At 38.1% G+C, this 25,252-nt stretch overlaps 1 long non-coding RNA gene and 1 pseudogene across 2 annotated transcripts in view; one reads left to right on the forward strand and one right to left on the reverse strand.

Moving 5' to 3' along the window:
• The window catches only part of LOC147363499 (uncharacterized), a 78,056-nt gene that overhangs the window by 26,693 nt on the left and 26,111 nt on the right, over positions 1–25,252 (reverse strand). The gene's annotated exons all lie outside the window — the stretch shown is intronic.
• The window catches only part of LOC147363500 (uncharacterized), a 39,984-nt pseudogene continuing 16,383 nt past the window's right edge, over positions 1,652–25,252 (forward strand).

The following is a 25,252-nucleotide window of genomic DNA, read 5'->3' on the forward strand; positions in this document are numbered from 1 at the left end:
TCATCTGGAACTTGATGGTGGACTTGACTTCATCACCTTTGGCTACCATATTCTCATTACGGGTCAGCAAGGAAGGCAATTTGCCACCTTTTTAAAGTCTGGACCCAGGATTCATGGGATATGCTTGATCAGAGACTCTGAAGCCAAAAAGGGATCATTCTTCTTGGACACTTTGATGCACTGCCAAGATCCCATCCTTGTTCCTTTTCCCCACTCAATCCTGAGAAACTGAATATACAAACAGATGATGGCGAGACTTTATATAAAAGTACAACTGTGACCCACCACCCACAGAAACCAACTCAAAGAAGCCAATCTACTGCCCGCAGTCATCAGTCCCTGACTTGGCCAAAATGGCCAAGACTCGATTAATAATTGACAATTTCTCTAATTTTTGCTCCCACTTCTAACTTAGGACCAACAAGAGAAAGCCAAATACAGTCTCCTATCTAGGCAAATAGGATGCCCCACTTCTAGGTAGCCCACCGAAACTTCCCCATGCCAACAGGACTTACCTAAAGCATTCTTTTTTTTCCCATTATAAAGTTTTCCCACTCCTCCACCTGTTTCTTTGCCAAGAGCAAATCATGGTAAATGATTCCCTTGTGACAGACAGCAAACTGAATAAATAGCCTTTGCCTGTATAGCCTTCATCTATGTCCACAATCTCAACTCAAGCCCTGCTGCTGAGAGATGACTCAAAGTTTTCTAATAAACACCCTTCACATTCTCAATTCAGCCTGCAGTGGGCAGATTATCATAACCAAAGGTTAGTCCTTTCTCATTTGAGATGTGATAGCCCAGAGGCTAGTGTGGCAACCCAGAGAGCTCTAGACCACAAAAGCCTAGATCCCTGGCTGGGAACTCAGACTCCTCTCTTAGCTCTGCCATTAACCTGCTTTATGTTTTCAGGCTTGTCTTTATGTTTCAATTCCTCCTCTATAAAATGGGAACAAATCCTGTGCTCATTCACAGGCTTAGTGTAAGAACAAGACAAAGTACAATGCAGGACTGTGCTTTGAAATGGTTACTAATTATGAAATGTAAGATGTTATCGCGGACACATGCAGCCCTTCTTTCAACACCCCCTGGTGTCTCAGACATGGAAGAGATCAAATAGGGATAAAGAAGGGAGGGAAAAAAAATTGGCTCAAGGCACAACTAGCTGGACAGAGTGAGGAAGCACAAGCTGGCCAGCGGCTGGAACTGGTTCCCAGTCATGTTATTCTATGCTTTTAAACTCCCACACACACCCCATCCTCCGCCAAAATACATAAACCTCTTTGAATTATACTCCTTCTCTTACAGGAGCAATTGACTACAGTTGGATGTGATTTTCCTTTGTTTGTTTTAATTTATGGATGACCAGGAATGCTGCCCTGCCTCCCTTTTTCAAATACCCACCACTCCTCCTCCATCAGAGGACCTCTTCTGGGGTCTTCATTTTCTGGTAAATTTTTTTGATAAGAATAGTTGTGGTTAGAGGGAGCTCCAAGCACAGCTCCAAGCCTTACGGCTCATTAAGGACTTTCCCCAACTCCGCCTAAGGCAGTAAATCACTGGGTGCAGGAAAAGTAGGTTGGGCGAGAGGGCAACCAGAGCGCCCTTTAGTTGGCTTCAGAAAGGAAGGCTGCCTGGGTTTCATTCCAGGATGACGGTCCCCAGGATCAAGAAGAGTTTGAGGAACGTAAGAGGGAAGAAATCAAGACTTATAAACACACTTTTCATCTCTCAGCCAGCACCTGTTATTTTGCAAGTAAGCAAAGCAAAGAGAGAATGAATGTTACAAGTTGCTCAAGAAAGCATCTTGGCTTAGAGTTTCTCACTTAAAATCACCAAGAATGACTCTCTCACACCCCACATAGAAGGCAGTTTTTGACTAAAGTACCTCCTAGAAGGCAAATTATAAGACAGCATCTCCATCCTAAGTAGAACAATGAAACTACTTTTGTTTTTTTTTCCTGATTTTAGTATCAGTTTCCAGGTCACACTAGTGGTAAAGACCCCTGCCTGCCAATGAAGGAGGCCATAAGAGACACGGGCCTGATCTCTGGGTCGGGAAGATCCCCTGGAGGAAGGCATGGCAACCCACTCCAGCATTCTCGCCTGGAGAATCCCATGGACAGAGGAACCTGGCTGGCTACGGTCCATGGGGTCTCAAAGAGTTGGATACAAGTGAAGTGACTTAGCACTCACGCACAGAGTACTGTGCTTCTGGGCTAGCATTTCCCAAAGTCGTTAACATGCACAGGTGCATGCGTGCGTGCTGTCACCTCAGTCTTGTCTAATTCTCAGTGACTCCATGAACTGTCACCAAGGAACCCCGATATGCATGTACCCTACCTCAAAAGAGAGTGTGTGAATTTAGGAAACTTTGATTACTTTCCTCTCCCAGGCCATCATGGTGCATATTAACTTGCTAAATGCTCTGAGATGTCCTGCACTGAAGACACGTGTTTATCTAAAATACAATGTTTCACAAATTTGCTTGATCCCAGAATCCTTTTTTGTTAGGTATGACACCTATTAATATTCTGGAGAAAACATTGCCCTCAAAAAAGAAAAGGCTGCATTTGGCCATTTAGATTCTGTTTGGTTTGAAGATAAAGTCAAATCTACCTCTAAAGTCAATCTTCTCAGTGTATGATTTCTCACTAGAGTAATGCTGACATTCGCATGAACCCCAGTCCTAGATCAGGAAAAAGTAAGTGATGGTTACTGTCAACTCTTCTCTCTGCCCCCACTCCCACCTTCCAACACCTCAGCTCTCTTCTACCACATCTCCCTAGCAGAGGCGATCTGATAGTTTTGTAGAGTCCACACGGCAGACAGCAAAACAATTAAAATGGATACTGGCCAAAGAAATCTGTGAAGCAGATGATAACGTCAAATATACATTCAGAGCATTTTTATGTGGTTCTTAAATGGAAAGAAAGATTTCTCTTCTTTCAATCCTTCTGTTTATAATTTTTAACAAATGTACTTCTTGGAATAAGCAAATTTAGAGATAGAAGTGAAAGAGCTGCATATGGAACTTGAGTTTTCATAAAAAGAGCATCCCCAAGAGAAAGTAGCAGGAGATTTGCAAAACCCAAGCAAGGAACGGTCTTAAGTTTACACATGGAAAAGTGTTCACTATGTATTGTTAAGTGAAAAGGCAAATTACAAAACTGCATATGCAGGGTGATTAATTTTTGTAAATGCAGCCTACTCACTGTTTGTTAAAAGAATAAATATGCATAAAAAGGAGACTATAAGAGTTCATACCAAGTTGACAGTGGTTAGCTCCAAGTGGAAAATTCTTCTTACTTCCTTTTTTTTTTTTTTTTTTTGCTTATCTATTTGTTCTAACGTTTCTCAAATAAAAATATTTTTAACAATAAAACAATATTTTAGAACTGCTCTAACCTACGACGCACATTATCTGTGGAAAAATATCTAAGGAGGAAGGAAGCAGTTTCCCTCACAGGCACATGCCTACTTCCTAGTAGGAAGTCCAGTCTTTTTTTGGAATTACCTTCCCCAATCAGTTCAAAGAATTTCCAAGGCTATAACCCAGATATCTACTAGTTGGTGGAATCCCTTATGTTAGTCATGTTAGTTGCTCAGTCGTGTCCAACTCTTCGCAACCCCATGGACCATAGCCCCTCCAGGCTCCTCTGTCCATAGGAATCTCCAGGCAAGAATACTGGAGTGGGTTGCCATCCCCTCCTCCAGGGGATCTTCCCAACCCAAGAATCGAATCCAGGTCTCCTGCGTTGTTGGTGGATTCTTAACTGTCTGAGCCACCAGGGAATCCCCTTGTATCCCTTACGAGCCAGAAGAAAAGGGTGGGGTGTCACATGAAGGATTATGGTCTCAGCCTGCCCTCTTTCATCCTGCCCTGTTAACCACTGTAGCTCCCTCATTCACAGGACACTACCCACTCCAGGCCAACTGGTTTCCTCTAAACCACCAAGTGCAGCTATTCTTCTCCCTCTCCAGACATCTGCTTCTCATAAGACCTCCTACAGAAGGGATCCCCACACAGTGCTATTGAGTCCCTCTGGTTCTCTCCACTGTGTCACAGCCCATTCTCCATAGGGTCACAGGCACTGCAGGGTAAGAAAGGGGCCCTGGTGGTGAAGCAGGTGTATTTGAGGAGGAAAGGCCATGTATGAGCTGATAAGCATGTCACCTCTGAACTCTGATATTTAGGCCTTGCTGCTCAGTCAAATTGCCAAATTATTTCTCATACAAAGTGGGTTTCGTTTTGGTTTTGGGGTTTTTTGCTTTTTGTTTTCGGAAACAGAGTTTTGTCTCTCTTCACTCTGGCTTCCTGCAGATCCCTGAGCACATCAGAAAATTCAATACATATCAAAACTCCAAAAATAGACAGAGTTCACATGCTTTTTCCTAATAAGACTCTTGGGCTCCAAGCAATCAAAAAATATGGTGAAGTCTTATTAACTGAAAAATCTACGATAGTTGGGATGTTAAGAAATGCCCCCCAACTTGGAAAGACCATTAGAAGACTGATCCAAATATAAAGCAAATAAGAGTTAGGCTTGATACTTACTTTTCCAGCCAAGAGTTGTTACCTGTGGACCAAAAGGCAGTGCTGATCACAGGACTGTGGGCTGTGATCAACAATGCCAGAGTCCTTGGTTTACCAACCGATGGGGAACTCATCCCCATGACTGAATACAGATGATGCATGGTCATGAACTTCTTCAGGGCCATGGAAGTCACGAAAGTGTTTCTGCCTCTTCCTAGAAAATCCAAGGAGAGGTTGGTGAACATCAACTGCGTGGCAGAGATCAAGCCCTGAGCCTTTGGAGTGGGAGCACTGACTCCAAGACCCTAGACCACCAGAGAACTAACCCTGGGGAGTAATAAATAGTGAGAACTCACACAAAGGAAACCATTGGAATACAAGACCTGGCATACAATACAACCACCAGTAGCACCCTATGCAAGACGCCTTATCTAAACAAGAAACAAAACAAAACACAAACCCAATCATCACCATACAGGATTACCACCTGATTCAGCCTTGCCCATCAGAGGAAAAACAAACAAACACTCAGAACAAATCTCACCCTATAGGAAGTTTACACAAACCACCGGACCAAACTTAGGAGGGCAGAAAGCAAAAGGAATAAAGAATACAACCTTGAAACCTAAGAAAAGAAGACCTCAGACACAATAATTTAAAAAAGAAAAATAATGAAATGGCAGAGAAATACTACACAAATGAAGGAACAAGCTAGAAACACAGAAGTCCAAATAAATGAAAAGGAAAGAGGCAAACTACCTGAAAAAGAATTCAGAATAATGATAGTAAAGATGATCAAAAACCTTGAAAACAAAATGGAGAAAATGCAAGAATCAAATAAGAAAGACCTAGAAGAATTAAAGAATAAACATACAGAGACAAACCACACAATTACTGAAATTAAAAATACTCTAGAAGGAATCAATGGCAGAATATTTGAAGCAGAAGACCAAATCAGTGAGCTGGAAGATAAAATGGTGGAAATAACTTCTGAAGAGCAAAATAAAGTAAAAAGAATGAAAAGAACTGAGGGTAGTCTCAGAGACCTCTGGGGCCATATCAAATGCACCAACATTCGAATTATAGTGGTCCCAGAAGAAGAAGTGAAAAAGAAAGGGTATGAGAAACTTTTGAAGAGATTATAGTTGAAAATTTCCCCAGCATGGAAAAGGAAATAGTCAATCAAGTCCAAGAGGCACAAAGAGTCCCATACAGGATAAACCCAAGGAGAAACACACCAAGACACATACTAATCAAACTAACAAAGACTAGACACAAAGAAAGAACATTAAAAGCAGCAAGGGAGAAACAACAAGTAACATACAAGGGAAATCCCATACACTTAACAGCTGATCTTTTGGCAGAAACTCTGCAGGCCAGAAAGGAATGGCAGGATATATTTAAAGTGCTGAAAGGGAAAAATCTACAACCAAGATTACTGTATTTGGCAAGGATCTCATTCAAAATTGATGAAAACATTAAAAGCTTTTCAGACTACCAAAAATTAAGAGAATTCAGTACCACCAAATCAGCTTTACAACAAATGTTAAAGGGACACATATAATCAAGAAACACAAGAGAAGGAAAAACATCTACAAAATCAACCCCAAACAATTAAGAAAATGGAAATAAGAACATATATATCAAAAATTACTTTAAATATAAATGGATTAAATGCTCCAACCAAAAGACACAGACTGGCTGAATGGATACAAAGACAAGACCCATATATATGCTGTCTACAAGAAATCCACTTCAGACCTCAAGACACATATAGACTGAAAGTGAGAGGATGGAAAAATATATTCCATGCAAATGGGAAGCAAAAGAAAGCTGGAGTAGCAATCCTCATATCAGACAAAACAGACCATAAAATAAAGAATATTACAAAAGATAAGGAAGGACACTCAAGGGATCAATCCAAGACAAAGACATAACAATTGTAAATATCTATGCACCCAACACAGGGGCACCTCAATACATAAGACAAACACTAATAGACATAAAAGGAGAAATTGACAGTAACACAATAATAGTAGGAGACTTGAACACCCCACTCACACCAGTGGACAGATCATCAAAACAGAAAATTAATAAGGAAACACAAATCTTAAATGATACATTAGATGAGATGGGTCTCATTGATATCTTCAGGACATTCCATCCAAATGCAGAAGAATACACCTTCTTCTCAAATGCATGTGGAACATTCTCCAAGATAGACTACATCTTGGGTCACAAATCAACCCTCAATAAATTTAAGAAAATTTAAATCATAGCAAGCATTTTCTCTGACCACAACGCTATTAGACTAGACATCAATTACAAGAAAAAAACTGGAAGAAACAAAAACACATGAAGATTAAACAACACGTTTCTAAATAACCAACAGGTTACTGAAGAAATAAAAAGGGAAATAAAAAAATTTCTAGAAACAAATGACAATGAAAACACAATTCAAAACATGACAACTATGAATGGGATGCAGCGAAAGCAGTTCTAAGAGGGAATTTTATAGTGATACAATCCTACCTCAAGAAACAAGAAAAACATCAAATAGACAACCTAACTTTACACCTAAAACAACTGGAAAAAGAAGAACAAAAAAAAATTAGTAGAAGAAAAGAAATCATAAAGATCTGAGGAGGAATAAATGAAAAAGAAATGAAAGAAACAATAGTAGAGATTAAAAAAACTAAAAGCTGGTTCTTTGAGAAGATAAACAAAATTGACAAACCTTTAGCCAGACTCATCAAGAAAAAAAGAGAGAAGAATCAAATTAGAAAATTAGAAATGAAAAAGGAGAGGTTACAACAGATAATGCAGAAATACAGAGGATTATAAGAGACTATTATGAAAAACTATATGGCAATAAAGTAGATAGCCTGGAAGAAATGGACAGATTCTTAGAAAAGTTCAATCTTCCAAGACTAAACCAGGAAGAAATAGAAATTATGAACAACCCAATTACAAGCACTGAAATTAAAGCTGTGATCAAAATTCTCAAAAAAAAAACAAAAGCCCAGGACCAGATGGATTCACAGGAGAATTCTATCAAACATTTAGAGAAAAGCTAATGCCTATCCTTCTAAAACTTTGAAAAAACTGCAGAGAAAGGAACACTTCCAAACTCATTCTACGAGGCCACCATCACCCTGATACCGAAACCAGACAAAGACAACACAAAAAAAGAAAACTACAGGCTAATATCACTGATGAACATAGATGCAAAAATCCTCAACAAAATTTTAGCAAACAGAATTCAGCAACACATCAAAAAGCTCATACACTATAATCAAGTTGGGTTCATTCCAGGAATGCAAGGATTCTTCAATATACGCAAATCAATCAATGTGGTACACCATATTAACAAATTGAAAGACAAAAATCATATGATCATCTTAATAGATGCAGAAAAAGCCTTTGAGAAAATTCAGCACCAATTTATGATTAAAACTCTTCAAAAAATGGGCATAGAAGGAAGCTACCTCAACATAGTAAAGGCCATATATGATAAGCCTATAGCAAACATATTCTCAATGGTAAAAAACTGAAAGCATTCCCCCTAAAATCAGGAACAAGACAACGGTGTCCACTTTCACCACTACTATTCAACATAGTTTTGGAAGTCCTAGCTACAGCAATCAGAGAAGAAAAAGAAATAAAAGGAATCCAGATCAGAAAAGAAGAAGTAAAGTTCTCACTGTTTGCAGATATGATTCTGTACATAGAAAACTGTAAAGATAGTATCAGAAAATTATGAGAACTAATCAGTGAATTTAGCAAAGTTACAGGATACAAAATCAATACACAGAAATCACTTGCATTTCTATACTAACAATGAAAAATAAGAAAGAGAAATTAAGGAATCAATCCCATTCACCATTGAAATAAAAATAATTAAATATCTAGGAATAAACTTACCTAAGGAGACAAAAGAACTGTACACAGAAAATTATAAGACACTAATAAAAGGAATCAAAGATGACATAAACAGATGGAGAGATATTCTATGTTCCTGGGTAGGATGAATCAATATTGTGAAAATGACTATACTACCAAATGCAATCTACGTATTTAATGCTATCCCTATCAAATTACCAATGGTATTTTTCATAGAACTAGAACAAAAAATTTCACAGTTCATATGGAAACAAAAAAGACCCTGAATAGCCAAAGCAGTCTTGAGAAAGAAGAATGGAGCTGGAGGAATCAACCTTCCTGACTTCAGATTATACTACAAAGCTACAGTCATTGAGACAGTGGTACTGGCACAAAAACAGAAATAAAGACCAATGGAATAAGATAGAAAGCCCAGAAATAAACCCATGCACTATGGGTACCTTATTTTTGACAGAGGAGGCAAGAATATGCAATGGGGCAAAGACAGGCTCTTCAATAAATGGTGCTGGGAAAACTGGACAGCTACATGTAAAAAGAATGAAATTAGAACACTTCCTAACACCATACACAAAGATAAACTCAAAATGGATTAAAGACCTAAATGTAAGACCAGAAACTATAAAACTCTTCGAGAAAAACATAGGCAGAACACTCGATGACATAAATCAAAGCAAGATCCTCTATAACCTACCCCCTAGATTAATGGAAATAAAAACAGAAGTAAACAAGAGGGACCTGATTAAACTTAAAAGCTTTTGCACAGCAAAGGAAACTATAAGCAAGGTGAAAAGACAATCCTCAGAATGGGAGAAAATAATAGCAAATGAAACAACTGACAAAGGATTAATTTCCAAAATATACAAGCAGCTCATACAACTCAATACCAGAAAAACAAACAACCCAATCAAAAAGTGGGGGAAAGACTTAAGTCATTTCTCCAAAGAAGACATACAGATGGCTAACAAACACATGAAAAGATGCTCAACATCACTCATTACTAGAGAAATGCAAGTCAAAACTACAATGAGATATCACCTCACACCAGTCAGAATGGCCATGATCAAAAAGTCTACAAACAATAAATGCTGGAGAGGGTGTGGAGAAAAGGGAACACTCTTGCACTGTTGGTGGGAATGTAAATTGATACAGCCACTATGGAAGACGGTATGGAGATTCCTTAAAAAACTAGGAATAAAACCACCATATGACCCATCAATCCTACTTTAGGCATATACCCTGAGGAAACCAAAATTGAAAAAGACAAGTGTATCCCATTGTTCACTGCAGCACTATTTACAATAGCTAGAACATGGAAGCAATCTAGACGTCCTTGACAAATGAATAGATAAAGAAGTTGTGGTACATATACACAATGGAATATTACTCAGCCATAAAGAGGAACCCATTTGAGTCAGTTCTGATGAGGTGGATGAACCTAGAACTATTATACAGGGTGAAGTGAGTCAGAAAGAGAAAGATAAATATCATATGCTAACACACATACACGGAATCTAGAAGAATGGCACTGAAGAACGTATTTACAGGGCAGCAGTGGAGAAACAGACATAGAGAATAGACTTACGGACATGGGGACAGGGGAGGAAAGGGTGAGATGTATGGAAAGAGTAACATGGAAACTTACATTACCATATGTAAAATAGGTAGCCAATGGGAATTTGCTGAATGGCTCAGGAAACTCAAACAGGGGCTCTGTATCAACCTAGAGAAGTGGGATGGGGAGGGAGATGGGAGGAAGGTTCAAAAGGGAGGGGATATATGTATACCCATGGCTAATTCATGTTGAGGTTTGACAGGAAACAACAAAATTCTGTAAAGCTATTATCCTTCAATTAAAAAAAAAAATTTTTTTTAAGAGTTACGCTTCCCTGGCAGCTCAGTGGTTGAAGAATCTGCCTGCCAACGTAGGACACACTGGTTTGATGCCTGATCTGGAAAGATCCCACACGCCAAGGAGTAGCTAAGCCCGTGCACCACAACCACTGACTCCTGAAAGCTCTGCTGAATCCCATGCTCCACGACAGCAGAAGCCACCACGATGAGAAGCCTGTGCACCACGGCTAGAGAGCAGCCCCTACTCGCTGCAACTAGAGAAAAGCCCGCATAGCAATGAAGACCCAGCACAGTCACGTTAGTTAACTGACAACAAAAAAGAGTGGTGTTGCTAATTCCACAGGCCAGCCTGACCCACGCTTACCTCTGACATAGTCATAATGCCCATCACCTAAGTGACCATTTGAAGTAAAAGATTTTTATTCAGAATTCCCCCTAAGGACTGGGAGGAGCCTCAGTAATCTCCTCTAACCTCCCCATATATTTTAAAAATATTTTTGGTGCTAGTGGTAAAGAACTCGCCTGCCAGTGCAGGAGACATAAGAGACACAGGTTCAATCCCTGGATCTGAAAGATCCTCTGGAGGAGGGTATGGCAACCCATTCCTGTATTCTTGCCTGGAGAATCCCATGGACAGAGGAGCCTGGCAGGCTACAGTCCATTGGTCTCAAAGAATCAGACACAACTGAAGCGACTTAACATGCATGCATGCATGCACCAGGTCTTAGCTGTGGCACACAGAATCTTTAGTTGCAGCAGGCGAACTCTTAGTTACTGCATGTGTGATCTAATCCCCTGACCCAGAATCGAACCTAGGCCCCCTGCATTGAAAGTCCAGAGTCTTAGCCACTGGACCACCAGAGAAATCCCTAATCTCCTCGTATTATAGGTGAGGAAACAGGCTCATGGTCACTCCAGCACAGTAGTAAAACAGACTAGATTCTAAGCTCCCCAACTTCTAATTCAGTGAAACACAATACCAAATTCTCAATATTGAAAAATAATATAGTAATAGTGACATATATACTTCGAAACAGTTAACCAGCTCAGATCCAAGCTCTGTACTAGTTTGTATTTTTTCCTTTGACAATAGCATTCTCCTTAGTCCTTGATATTACCCTTGTTTTACAAATAAATATATTGAGGCTCAGCGAAGTAACTTCGCCAGAATCATACAGTTTAGACATGGTGGAGCAGACTTCTAGCTCAAGCTAGTCTGACCCCAAAGCCCATGTTTTTTCTGCTACTAAACTGATCTCATGAAAACCAGGAAAGACAGAGTGGATGAAAGCTCTTATATTTAAACATAAAGTGGTGATTTATCAAATGGATTTGCAAAGAAAATAAACCTCCATAAGTGTGTTGAGTGGCCCCAAATCCTTACAATAAAAACCAGTTCCAAATAAATCAATGACCTGTCTCAATGGACTTCTCAAAATGAATGTGATCTCTATGAAGATGATTATGTTATTCTAATCAAGTTACTTCAGGGAAAACAGAGTAGAATCCTTTTGTGTTGCAGGAGCATTGCAAACATCAAATAGCAACTCATAAAGAAAAATAAAATGTTTTTAATCCATAAGTAAACCATCTTTAATTCTTAAAAACAGCTAGAATGTGAGAAAGCATCATTTAATTAGAATTTTATAAAACTTAGACCAAAGAAAAATTATATGTTTGCAAACTGCTTTAATGCACACATACTTTTTAAACTGCTAGATGTGGACTTTAAAAAAATGGAGAAAAGCTTAACGCTTGCCAACACTCTTTCACTAGAAAACATATTAATAGATTGTATGTGTGTAAAATGGTTGTGTCACCCCATACAGGAGTGTATAAAGATTTTGTTCTTACTAAATGGGTTGGTTGAGATAAATATGATTTATTTGAGTGAATGCATGTCAATGTTGCTCTGAATGAAAACAAAATAAATCCCCCAAAAAACAAAAGAGCAGACATAACTTTCTCTTGCTGGAAGCAAGAGAATCTTCTTCCATCTAGGGTTTCTCTATAGTCCAGCTCATACATGAAATGAGATATTCAGCTCAAAGAGAGAGACCCAGAAGGACTATGTGGACACCAACCATATTGTTAACACATCTTTTCCTTTCCTCTTCTTTTTAAGAGAATTTTCTAAGTAAATTAGTGATAGACATAAAATAAAGTTTAGAGAATACAGAAATAAAAACTGACATCATTGAGAAATAATCACAGTGGACATTTGGTTGTAGTTTCTATCTTAAATAAACTGTGTATAGTTTTTATTCTATTTTTGTCAATATACTTTGCAAATTTTATCCACCTTTAGCTGTATTCTACAAAAGCATGATTTTTTAATAACAGCATATGGATGTCTAACAATTTATTAAGCCACTTGCTGTTATTAAATATTTAGTCTGTTTGTAATATTTAATTTTGCTGTTATAAATATAAAAGTGTAATAAATACCTTTTCATGTACATTTTAATCTGCATCTGGAGTGATCTTAAAATTAATTTTTTTAAATACCAAAAATAGAACTATTGGGTCAGAGTTTTAGTTTTAATTTTTTCCTTTTCATACTCAACTAATGCTTTCTCTTTTTAAAGATTCAAATAACATTGAGATATATAAAAGAAAAAAGAAAAATTCCCCTTGCTGCCCACCTACTCCCATTCTTATTTCCAGATGACTATTTCAATTTTGAATTGAGATCATTCTATTATTTACACCTTGTGTTGAATATTTTTCTTACAATCCTATTCTCTGTATTCATAAAGTCTCTCATTCTCTGATTTACTACTTTCTTATAGCTGCCTATTCTTTTTTTTTAATAAATGTAATATACTTTGGGTGGTTTTATGTCTCCAAAGATAGAAAGTGGAATTCTTTTAAGGGTGAAATTCTTTTTGGTTTTCTGAATTTCCTGTCTCCTCTAGAGTCCACTGATCTGTTTAATCATTTTGATCTTCTCCTTCTTGCCATTAGTTTTCCCTTTATAGCTGGTATTCCTGGATGACCCGCTCATCTCTATGAATGAAGGCTTGGGAAGCTTTATTTGGATAGCTTTGCAGTTGTAGAGATCTTGCCTCATCCCCACCCCAAATTGCCTGAATGGGAGGATTGACATACACTCTCTAGAAGGTTCCCAGATTCTGAGGAGCCCTTCCCAAGCAGCATTTTATGCCCTTGTGTTCAAGCAGATCTTGGTGTTTTAGCCTGGAATCTATGCCCCTCTCCCATGCCCCCACCCCTATGACCAGAGGTTTGTGGACACAACTGCCCCCTGTTCAGTAATAATAATCAGCCTATTGCTATATAGTCCCTTAAATGCTCTTTGTTCTCTTAAAAATTTCTCAGGACCTGCTCTTGTCTCCATGGCCATTTTCTGTGTATTTTAGGCTGGAGTTTTCTCAACCCTTATCAGTTCAATCCTGTTACTCTCCATCTTCCAGGAAATTCTTCACAATTTCTGATGTGTTGATGTTGCCCTTTCTTGTTTTCCTTGGTTGTGGTGGGTCTAGTCTTTAGTGCATATATCTTTCTTTCTTTTCAAAGGATTTGGGGCAGGGTGGGGGGGGGGGGGCAGAAGTGATCAAGTGTGCCTAAACTACCACATAGATCCAATATATCACATATTTCTCTACTGTAAGAATGATATTATTTTATATTTGATAATATTCCCTATCAAAACAATCATCACCTTCCATACTGAACAATTGTCTCAGAAAGATGTTGGATGCAAGTAACAGAAAGTGCTGATTCAAACTGACTGCAAAAGTAAAGGGAATGCATTGACCATCATAACCCAGAGTTTCAGAGGTTACAAGACCTTCAGGTGAGGCTTGATGTAGAAGTTCAATATTGATACCAAAGACTGTCTCTCTCATCATCTTCTTCATCCCAAGGTTTCATCTTGTGGTTGGGAGATGAATACCGAGAGTGACTTACTTTCTTGTTAACATCCAGCAGAAAAAGAGTGTCTTTTCAGGAAGGCTTTTTGAGATTTCAAGAAAATTTCTTTCCCAAAGGCACCTATCAAATGTCTCTCCACAGCTCACTGGACCAAAATGGGTCACATGAGTCAATCACTGTGGTCAGGGGAAAGGAACGTACTGATTTTAAACCTAAAAGGGGACACTCCAGATCTGAAATAAGTTGAGGTTATGTCTCAGAAACAGAGGTATGTATGGGATGAGGGGCTTGGAAGAAGGGGATGGGTAAATTCTGAACAGCAATTAGAGTCTATTACAAAAATAGAAGGTGGATAATAAGCTACCGTTTAAATTCTATTTAAAATCCTAAAAGATGCTGCAGCTAAAGTGTTGCACTCAATATGTCAGCAAGTTTGGAAAACTCAACAGTGGCCACAGGTCTGGAAAAGGTCAGTTTTCATTCCAATCCCAAAGAAGGAGAGTGCCAAAGAATGTTCAAACTACCACAAAAGTGTGCTCATTTCATATGCTAGCAAGGTAATGCTCAAAATCTTTCATGCTAGGCTTCAACAGTACGTGAACTGAGAACTTTCAGACGTACAGCTGGATTTAGAAAAGGAAGAGGAACCAGAGATCTAATTGCCAATATTCGATAGATTATAGAGAAAGCAAGGGAATTCCAGAAAAAATTCCGATGCATTGACTACACTAAACCCTTTTACTGTGTGGATCACAACAAACAATGGAAAATTCTTAAAGAGAAGGGAATATCAGACTACCTTACTTGACTCCTGAGAAACTTACATGCAGGTCAGGAAGCAACAGTTAGAACTGGACATGTAATGGACTGGTTCAAAATTGGGAAAGGAGTACGTGAAGGCTGTATATTGTCACCCTGTTTATTTAATTTATATACAGGATAAATCATGAGAAATGCCAGGCTGGATGAATCACAAGCTGAAATCAAGATTGCTGGGAGAAATATCAATAACCTCAGATATGTAGATGATACAATCCTAATGGCAGAAAGTGAAAGGAACTAAAGAGCCTCTTGATGAGGGTGAAAGAGGAGAGTGAAAAAGTTGGCTTAAAACTCAACATTCAAAAAATTAAGATCATGGCATTGAGTCCCATCACTTTCATGGCAAGTAGAAGGGGAAAATGTGGAAACAGTGACAGATTTTATTTTCTTGGACTCCAAAATCACTGCAGATGCTGACTGCAGCCATGAAATTAAAAGACGCTTGCTCCTTGGAAGAAAAGCAATGACAAATAGACAATGACCCTAGACAGGGTATGAACAAACAGAAACATTAATTTGGTGACAAAGATCCACACAGTCAAAGCTATGGTTTTTCCAAGAGTCATGTAGAGACGTGAGAGTTGAACCATAAAGAAGGCTGAGCACCAGAGAATTGATGTTTTTGAATTGTAATGTTGGAGAAGGCTCTTAAGAATCCCTTGGATGGCAAAGAGGTCAAACCAATCAATCCTAAAGGAAATCAACCCTGAATATTCATTGGAAGGACTGATGCTGAAGCTCCAGGACTAAGTAAGGCCACTTGACGTGAAGAAATTGGAAAAGACCCTGATTGGAAAGACCCTCGTTGGAAAAGACCCTGATGCTGGGAAAAATTGAAGGCAAAGTGATAAGAGGGTAGCAAAGGACGAGATGGTTAGACAGCTCAATGGACAACTCAGTGGACATGAATTTGAGCAAACTCCAGGAGATGGTGAAGGACAGGGAAGCCTGGCTTGCTGCAGTCCATGGGGTCGTAAAGAGTTGGACTCAACTTAGTGACTGAACAACAATAATAAACTAAAATAGCATATGGCCACCACAGCCATGAAATAATGTGAATATCTACACACACACACACACACACACACAAAGCCATCCAAACGCTGGGCTGGAGGAAGCACAAGCTGGAATCGAGATTGCCGGGAGAAATATCAATAACCTCAGATATGCAGATGACACCACCCTTACGGCAGAAAGTGAAGAGGAACTAAAAGGCCTCTTGATGAAAGTGAAAGAGGAGAGTGAAAAAGTTGGCTTAATGCTCAACCTTCAGAAAACAAAGATCATGGCATCTGGTCCCATCACTTCATGGCAAATAGATGGGGAAACAGTGGAAACAGTGTCAGACTTTATTTTTTGGGGCTCCAAAATCACTGCAGATAGTGATTGCACCCATGAAATTAAAAGACGCTTACTCCTTGGAAGGAAAGTTATGACCAACCTAGATAGCATATTCAAAAGCCGAGACATTACTTTGCCAACAAAGGTCCATCTAGTCAAGGCTATGGTTTTTCCAGTAGTCATGTATGGATGTGAGAGTTGGACTGTGAAGAAAGCTAAGCACCGAAGAATTGATGCTTTTGAACTGTGGTGTTGGATAAGACTTTTGAGAGTCCCTTGGACTGCAAGGAGATCCAACCAGTCCATTCTAAAGGAGATCAGTCCTGGTTGTTCTTTGGAAGGAATGATGCTGAAGCTGAAACTCCAGTACTTTGGCCACCTCATGCGAAGAGTTGACTCATTGGAAAAGACTCTGTTGCTGGGAGGGATTGGGGGCAGGAGGAGAAGGGGACGACAGAGGATGAGACGGCTGGATGGCATTACTGACTCAATGGACATGAGTTTGAGTGAACTCCGGGAGTTGGTGATGGACAGGGAGGCCTGGCGTGCTGCGATTCATGGGTTGCAAAGAGTCGGACACAACTGAGGAGGTAGCAGCACATTTACATTATGGAGCTGAGAATCTGCTTCTCCCTGGGCAATGGTAACATTTGCCCATTTACTTTTAAACCCTTTTCATACAATGTACATATTATCTTAGGGATCTCTCCTGGGAATTTTCAAAAAACACTGTATGATTTTTATATTTTATGTGAACAATTTTTAAATTAAATTATTTGCAAAGAATTCTCCAAACTAAAAATTCTGAGGACACAATTCTCTAGAGGACTGCCCTCACTTAAGTCACCAGTCATGGGCCTTACCTGGCAGTCTAGTGGTTACGACTTCACCTTCCGATGCAGAGGTTGTGGGTTTGATCACAGGACTAGCAGTCAAGGAACCAGAATATGAAACAGAATCAATATTGTAACAAATTCTGCAAAGACTTTTTTTAAAAATGGCTCACATTAAAAAAAAAATCTTTAGGGAAAAAAAAGACAAGAGTCATAAGTTTGGAGTCCCCAAAGTCACTCTCATTTCAAACCAGTTAGCTACAAACTTGGGGGCCCCACAGACTTCTTCAGGTTTAATAATACTAGAACTTAGGAAACACTACATTTACTGTTATATTAGAGCAAAAGGACAGAAATTAGAATCAGCCAAAGGAAGAGCTGCATAGGGGTAAGTTTTCTGAAAGGGTTGCAAATGTGAAGCTTCAGTCACTTTCAGGGATGTATTACCTCCTGATATTGAAGTGTGACAGTCCTCAAAGGATACTGCCAACCAGGGAAGCTCAACTGAGCTTCAGTTTCCAGAGATTTTCTTAGGGTTTCATTACAGAGGCCTGTTTGATTGAATCATTGGCCATGTACCTCCTTCTCCACCCCTCTGTGGAACAGAGATCAGACTGTTATTATGGAACTTGGGCTGATGATATATAGCTCAAAGCCCCAACCTTTTAATCATACAGTTGATCTTTTTGGGTGACCAGACCCCAGCCTAAGTCACTTCATTATCATAAATTACTAGGTATCATCTGAGGGTCCCATCCTGAGTATCAGAGACATTTCTATCACTCTAGAGATTCCAAGAGTTTAGAGGATATCTCCCAGGTATCTACTTATTACATCTATTTCATGTAGATCATTATATTACTAAAGTTGCATTAAATAGATTTTATCACTATATTGAATGTTTTTAATAAATCAAGGAAAACATCCATCTGTTTGCCATTTAACAAAGATAGAATGCTGAAGTTAATTATATAACATAAAATATGATTCTTGACATATAGATTTTTAAATGACTTATAAAACATTCAGGGGCTTCCTGGGTGGTACTAGTGGTAAAAAAAAAAAAAAACCCACTTGCCAATGCAAGAGACATAAGAGGTGCAAATTTGATGCCTGGATCTAGAAGATCCCCTGGAGGAGGACTTGGCAATCCACTTCAGTATTCTTGCCTGGAGAATCCCACGGAGAGAGGAGCCTGGCAGGCTACAGTCCATAGGGTCACAAAAAGGTGGACAAGACTGAAGTGACTTTGCACACACACATGTAAAAACATTCAAAATGATTTTTAAAACACCATATTTGCATGTTTGAATTAGGTCTAAATATTTATGAAACTATAGATGAAATTTAATTATGTGTTCTGGCATCAAAAACTGTTATTGTGACCCAATATTAAAATTCTTACATTTCATGTTTTTAAAAATTTAAGAATTTGTTTTTATGATTTTATGTTTTTTTTAAAAAAGACATACAAGAAAAGATTTTCAAGTACCATTTAGAAACATTTATCTGCAAATAATTCATTGCAGGGTTTTTAACCTTTATTCTCAATATACAAAAGTCAGTTGGTTTTAATCACTAATATATTTTCTGTTTTTTAACTCTGAAATTTTTAAATTGATTGTGGGGTTTCTATTATAATGTTGGTATACATGGTAATTCATTAATTTATTCATTAGGTTAACTATTCTAACATGGAATTTCATGATATCAATGGTAGAAAATAAAAATTAATTATTAATTAAAGGACTGTGGTACAGATTCAGCCATCTATTATTTTATTAATTGAACTATCAATTGCACTCTTTGTTAATACCTTCTTTTTCTTGCTTTGAAGAATTTCTTTTTTTAAATCAATCTATTGAAGTATAATTTAAATATTATAAACCACTTATAGTTTAGAATTGATGACTTTTGACAACTGTATATATATGCTCTAAACAACCCTTCAAAAAACATAAAACATTTCCATTACTTTGAAAGGTTCTTCTTTCTCTTCACCCCAGCCTCCACTTTTCATAACTATAGATTTGTTTTCATTTTTAGAGTTTTATATATATTTTATATATTTTTTAGAATTTTATATATAAAGTATATAATTTTATACATATTATATATATATTATAAAATATATATAATCATACCATATGTAACCTAGCATCTGGCTTCTTTCATTCACCATAATGACTTGATCAACCATGTTATTACATCTGCCAGGAGTTCATTCTGTTTAATTGCTGAGTAATTTATCAATAGTAATTTTCTGCTGGTATATCACATTTTGCTTTTCCAATCAGCAAACACCAGTGGACATTTGGGTGGCATTCAGCTTTGGGTGATCATGAATAATGGTGCTACGTGCATTTTGTGTACAAACCTCTTTGTGTATACAAGCTTTTATTTCTCTTGGGTTAATGCCTAGGAGAGTTATCTGGTTGGTAAATCAGTATATGTTTAACTTTTTAAAACACTGTGTGCTCTTCCAAAATAGAACCATTTTATATTTCTATGTGCAAATCTTTTGCTCATTTTTAAAACTGAGTTGTACATCTTATTATTCAGTTGCAAGATGAACTCTGTATATCCTCTGGAACTGAATCAGATATATGCATTCTCAGATATATGCATTGCAAAAATTTTCTCCTATTCCATGTCCTGCATTTTTATTTTCCCAATGGTGTCTGTGGATAAGCAAAAGTTTTTCATTTTAATGAAATCCAGTTTATCATTTTTTTTCTTTTGTGGTTTGTCCTTCATGTGTTCTGAGAAATTCTTGCTACCCAAAGTCAGAGAGTTTTCTTTCATGTTTTCTTTTAAAATTTTTATATTATTGGCTTTTACAGTTATGTCTGATTAATTTTGAGTTAATTTTGTGTATGGAAAAAAATAAGGGCTGATGCTCTCTCTTCTCCTATGGAGATTAGTTACTCCAGCACCATTTGCTGAAAACTAGTTGAACATACTTATGTACAACTATTTCTGGACTCTATTCCCTACTCTTGAGCTCTTTACTTCTATTGATCTTATATGACTCTCTTTTCACAAATACTATAATGTTAATTACTTTAACTTAATAGTAAATCTTAAAATAAGGTAGTATATGCCCCTGAACTTTGTTTTGTTTTCTTTTTAAATTTGCTTTGGCTTTTTCATTTGCATTTCTATACAAATTTTAAAATCAGTGCTTCAATTTTGTATTATCCTTTTTATATAGTATTGGATTCAATTTACTAAATCTTAGGATTTTTGCAGTCAGGTTTATGAGGAATAATGGTCTGTTAGGGGGAGTTTTTTCTGTATTCTCTTTCTCAAGTTTGGGTATCAGGGTTATGCTGGCCTCAAAACACAAGCTAGAACAGATTCTCCTTTATTCAAAAGAGTTTGGGTTAATATTCCTTTGAATAGTACATAGAATTCACCAGTGAACCATTTGAGCTTGGAGTTTTTTCATTGTAGCAAGATTTTTGATAATGAATTCCATTCCATTACTAAAGAAACTATTCACATTTTGTTTCATCTTATATCAATTTTAGTTGTATTTTTCAAGGAATTTATTTCATCGAAAATATCTAATTATTGCCATACATTTTTTTCAGAATATTCTCTTATTTTTGCTTTAAGATTTGTAAGATCTATAGTGATAATTCCTCTTTCTTTCCCAGTATTGGTGATTTATGTTTATTTCCTTAATTAATTAGGAGTTTATATCCATTTTGCTAGTCATTTCAAAGAGCCTACTTTTGAATCATCTGTTTCTGTGTTGGTGATATTTGCTCTTGTCTTTTTTACTTTCTTCCTTTCACACACTTTAGATTTACTTTGCTCTTCTTTTTCTTTAGTGTCTTTAAGTGGCACCTTACATCATGCTCTTTTTTTTTTTTCTTTCCTATTATGAACATTTAAAACCATAAATTTCCCTTTAAACACTTCTTCATCTGCAACTCACAAATTTTGATATGTGGTACTGAGTTAAAATATATTCTAATTTATTTTGTGACTTTTTCTTTGGATCATTAATATTTTAAAACATGGTTTTTAATTGCAAAATATTTGGGATTCACCCAGATATGTTAATGTTGCTTGCATGCTAAGTCACTTCAGCCATGTCCAACTCTGTGACCTTATGGACTATAGCCCTCCAGGCTCCTCTGTCCATAGGACTCTCCAGGCAAGAATACGGGAGTGGGTTGCCATGCCCTCCTGCAGGGGATCTTCCCAACCCAGGGACTGAACCATGTCTCTTACATCTTTTCCATTGGCAGGAAGGTTCTTTACCACTAGTGCCAGCTGGGAAGCCCATCTTAATACTGGCTTCTATTTAATTTTATTGTGGTCAAAGAATATATCTGTACTATTTCAGTCCTTATGAATTTAGTAAGGTTTTGTATGGCCCCAATATGGTACATATTGGTAAATAAATCATCTACAATAAAACAAATGTGGGTTGTGCCCTAAAATACATGTTTATTTTGCAGTTATTGTGTGAAAGATCTTATAATTATCAATTAGGCTGAGATAGTTGATTATGTGTTAAGGTCCTCTGTCTTTACTGACTTTTGGCTAGTCATCTTATAAATTCGTAAGAGACTGTTAATAAAATCTCCTACTAAATATTCTGGAATATCTCCCCATATTTATGCCCATTTTTACTTTCTATACTTTGAGGCTATTTTTAAGGACATACACATTTATATCTGGTTTGTTTTCCTTATCATTCCTTTTTATCTCTGGCAACACTCTTTCTTGAAATCTATTTTATCTGATATTAATCATAGCCACCTCAGCCTTCATATGCCATTTTTATGGTACATCTTGTTCCTGTCATTTATTTTCAAGCTCTTGGTATTTTTATATTCCAAGTGCATCTCTCCTAGTCATACAGAGTTGGGTCTTGCCCTTTTATGCATCCTGATAATTCCAACTTCTTGATTGCTCAGTCCATTACCATTACAAATGTGAGCTCAGCTCTTGTGGTTACCTCAAAAACACAGAGATGAGGGGTCCCCTGATGCTGGCAAAGGAAAGAGCTAGGAATCTTAACACTGACAACAACCACAAAGACCCACATGTACACTTTGGAGAGTGAGTCAGGGCGATTTAAATTGACTTCAGCAGAATGTCTGAAACCTCAGTAAATTCGAAATAAGCCAGCTGTGAGCTCCCTAAGGAGAAAATTTGCTTTGTGTTGCAACAGTTTTGATATATTTAACTCCAGCGTCATTATCAGAGCCCTAACAGCCTGACAGGTTTACTGGGTTCAGGAACCCTTTCACTATTTAAATAGTTTTTGTTTTACAACTGATTGATAAAATTGAGGAGATGAATTCCTCATGAAAATTTTCTGCACAAGATATTCTAAAGAGACCAGTAAAAATATCAAGAGCCCATTTTTAGTCCTGACTAAAATATATAAAACAATAAATCAAGAAAAGTTTTTCTCTTTTCCTGAAACTGTCAGGCAGTGAAAGAACTAAATTAATGGATTATACTTTCAGGGTTTCTGTTTAAAATGTGACCCAAATATTTTCTATTTAAAGATTCTTCAAATTGTATAGCTGTGCGTGCATGCTCAGTCATGTCCGACTCTTTGCAACCCCATGGACTGTAGCCCCCCAGACTCCTCTGTCCATGGGATTTCCCAGGCAAAAAATCTGGAGTGGGTTGCCATTTCCTGCTCCAAAGTCTCTTCCCGACCCAGGGATCAAACCTATGTCTCTTGCATCTCCTGCATTGGCAGGCAGATTCTTTATGACTATTCCACCTGGGAAGCCCCCAAAATGTATAGCTAACCAGTTCAAAAAAAGAAATGCCTAATACATTTTCTCACCTAATAAACACTTTTCAAAATGAATTGATAGCAGAAAAATGAATGATGAAATTTTCTGGTAAGTTTTTGATTCTCAGTGAAAAAATAATTCTCCCCATCTTTGAAGGCCCTAGTTAAGACTCAAGTCTTTCCTGAACCCTCCAGACCATAAGCATCAACCAGTTCATGCAGATGCTCACACTAAATAACCAGTATCATCCCAGGGGATGATTGGGCTGCAGCCCAGCCTCTTGGCAACTAGAATTTTGGCTATTTCTACCATTAATTCATCACGTATAAAGCACCAGGCACCATGTGCTATGTGCCTAGTCACTCAGTCTGATTGACTCTTTGAAAGCCCATGGAGGATAGGCCAGCAGGCTCCTCTGTCTGTGGGGATTCTCCAGGCTAGAATACTAGAGTGGGTTGCCATGCCCTCCTCCAGGGGATCTTCCCAACCCAGGGATCAAACCCAAGATTCTTGCATTGCAGGCAGACTCTTTATTGTCTGAGCCACCAGGGAAGCCCAAGAATACTGGAGTGTGTAACCTATCCCTTTTCCAGGGGAGCTTTCTGACCCAGGAATTGAACCAGAGTCTCCTACAATGCAGGCGAATTCTTTACGAGCTGAGGTAAACAGGCACCATGCTATGTCTTAATCATACATTATCTCACTAAATCTTCCTAGCAACCCTTCACAGGAAACCCAGGATAAGCTAAATGACTTACCCAAGATCTCACACCCAGTAAATGGCAGAGCCAGGATTTAAAACCAACTGTTTTGTTTCAAAGCTTATGCTTTCGTGATATGTAATAGATTTAATCCTTTTACAGCTACTACTCAGTGTGGCTTTGTATAGTCTTAGAGGCCAGAGTTCAAAACTTGCTTCTTCTCCTCTCTAGTTATTTGTCTTCTGACTACCTCTGAACCTGAATTTCCCCATTCGTAAAATAAAGAAAATGACATCTCCCTTTATGGAATGTTTTAAATAATTGAGTTAATGCATGTAAACAATACATAGTCTTAACCACAAATTCTGTTATTGTTGTTTTATTTCCTGATTTAAGCTCCTAGCTTCCAGCCCTGGGTGCCCAGAATCTCTGTAGTGTGGTTCATAATGTAGGCTAAAGCAGCCCATCTCATGTCACTCTTGTATGCTTTCCATATCTCAGGGAAGTATAAGGGAAAGACCATGAATTGAGTGCTTTATACAACTCTATCAGTCACCCCTTCAGCTGCAACCCCAGCACTGCCAAGTCTTCCACTCCACTGTGGAAGGTTACAGATTTCAAGTGCAATTATTCCTGAAAGAATTAGCACAGAAAATACAAGATCCACCCAAGTATTTAAGATGCAAGATCTAATCATCTCTCAAAGAGAACCTGTTACAGAATCTAAGAGCACTTGCATCTCAAAAGGAGGAGAAGGGATAAAAGCAAACTTTCAAGTTTGACCCCATCTCAGCTCCAAAGCCTAACCTCCACTTCTCAGATCCAATGACTCTGGAGGAGTCCACAACTGAAAAAAGGCAGGGTCACTTACCTGCTTAGCAAGTGGGAGAAGACACCCAACACCTGGGGAGCACCTCCATGCCTACCACAGTATACACACACACACACACACACACACACCTTCTACAGTGAGCTTAAGTACAGAGAGCAATTTACTTCTTTATGGCTCAGCTTCTCTATCTCCAAAATAAGGTGATTCTACCTGAAATGATCTCTAATATCCCAGCCAGTCCTGACCACCCGTGCTGAAATAACCATTCATTCAAGCAGAGGGTAAAAGCTGAAGACAGTCTTACTCCCATGGGACAACTACACAACTAAAGGAAAGCCCATGCCCCTCGTGTGCCTGCACTGGTTGGAATGAAGGCAGAGCCCTAGAAGCTGTGCTGGCTTCTTCTGTTTACACTCACCACGTTGGTGATCTCATCCAGGCTTATAGCTGTAAATACCCCCTCTCTTTGGCAAAGCATAATTTATCTCTAGCCCAGACCTGTCCTCTGAACTCCAGACTTGTATAAAATAGCCATCTCCATTAGGATGTCTCATAAACATCTCGAACTTACATGGGCTGAACTGAGCTTCTGATATCTGCCCCCAAGTCTGCTCCTCCCCTTTCTTCCACATATTCAGTTAACATCAAGTTCACCCTTCCTGCTGCTCAGACGCTTGACTCCTCTCTTTCTCTAACATCTTCTATCTGATCTCTTGTGAAATCCTATTGACACAACCTACAAAATGTATCCAGATCCATCT

The sequence above is a fragment of the Bos grunniens genome, chromosome 11, assembly GCF_055505025.1.
Source record: "Bos grunniens cultivar Pamir isolate PY7600 chromosome 11, Bosgru_T2T1.0, whole genome shotgun sequence".
In the NCBI taxonomy this organism is placed as follows: domain Eukaryota; kingdom Metazoa; phylum Chordata; class Mammalia; order Artiodactyla; family Bovidae; genus Bos; species Bos grunniens.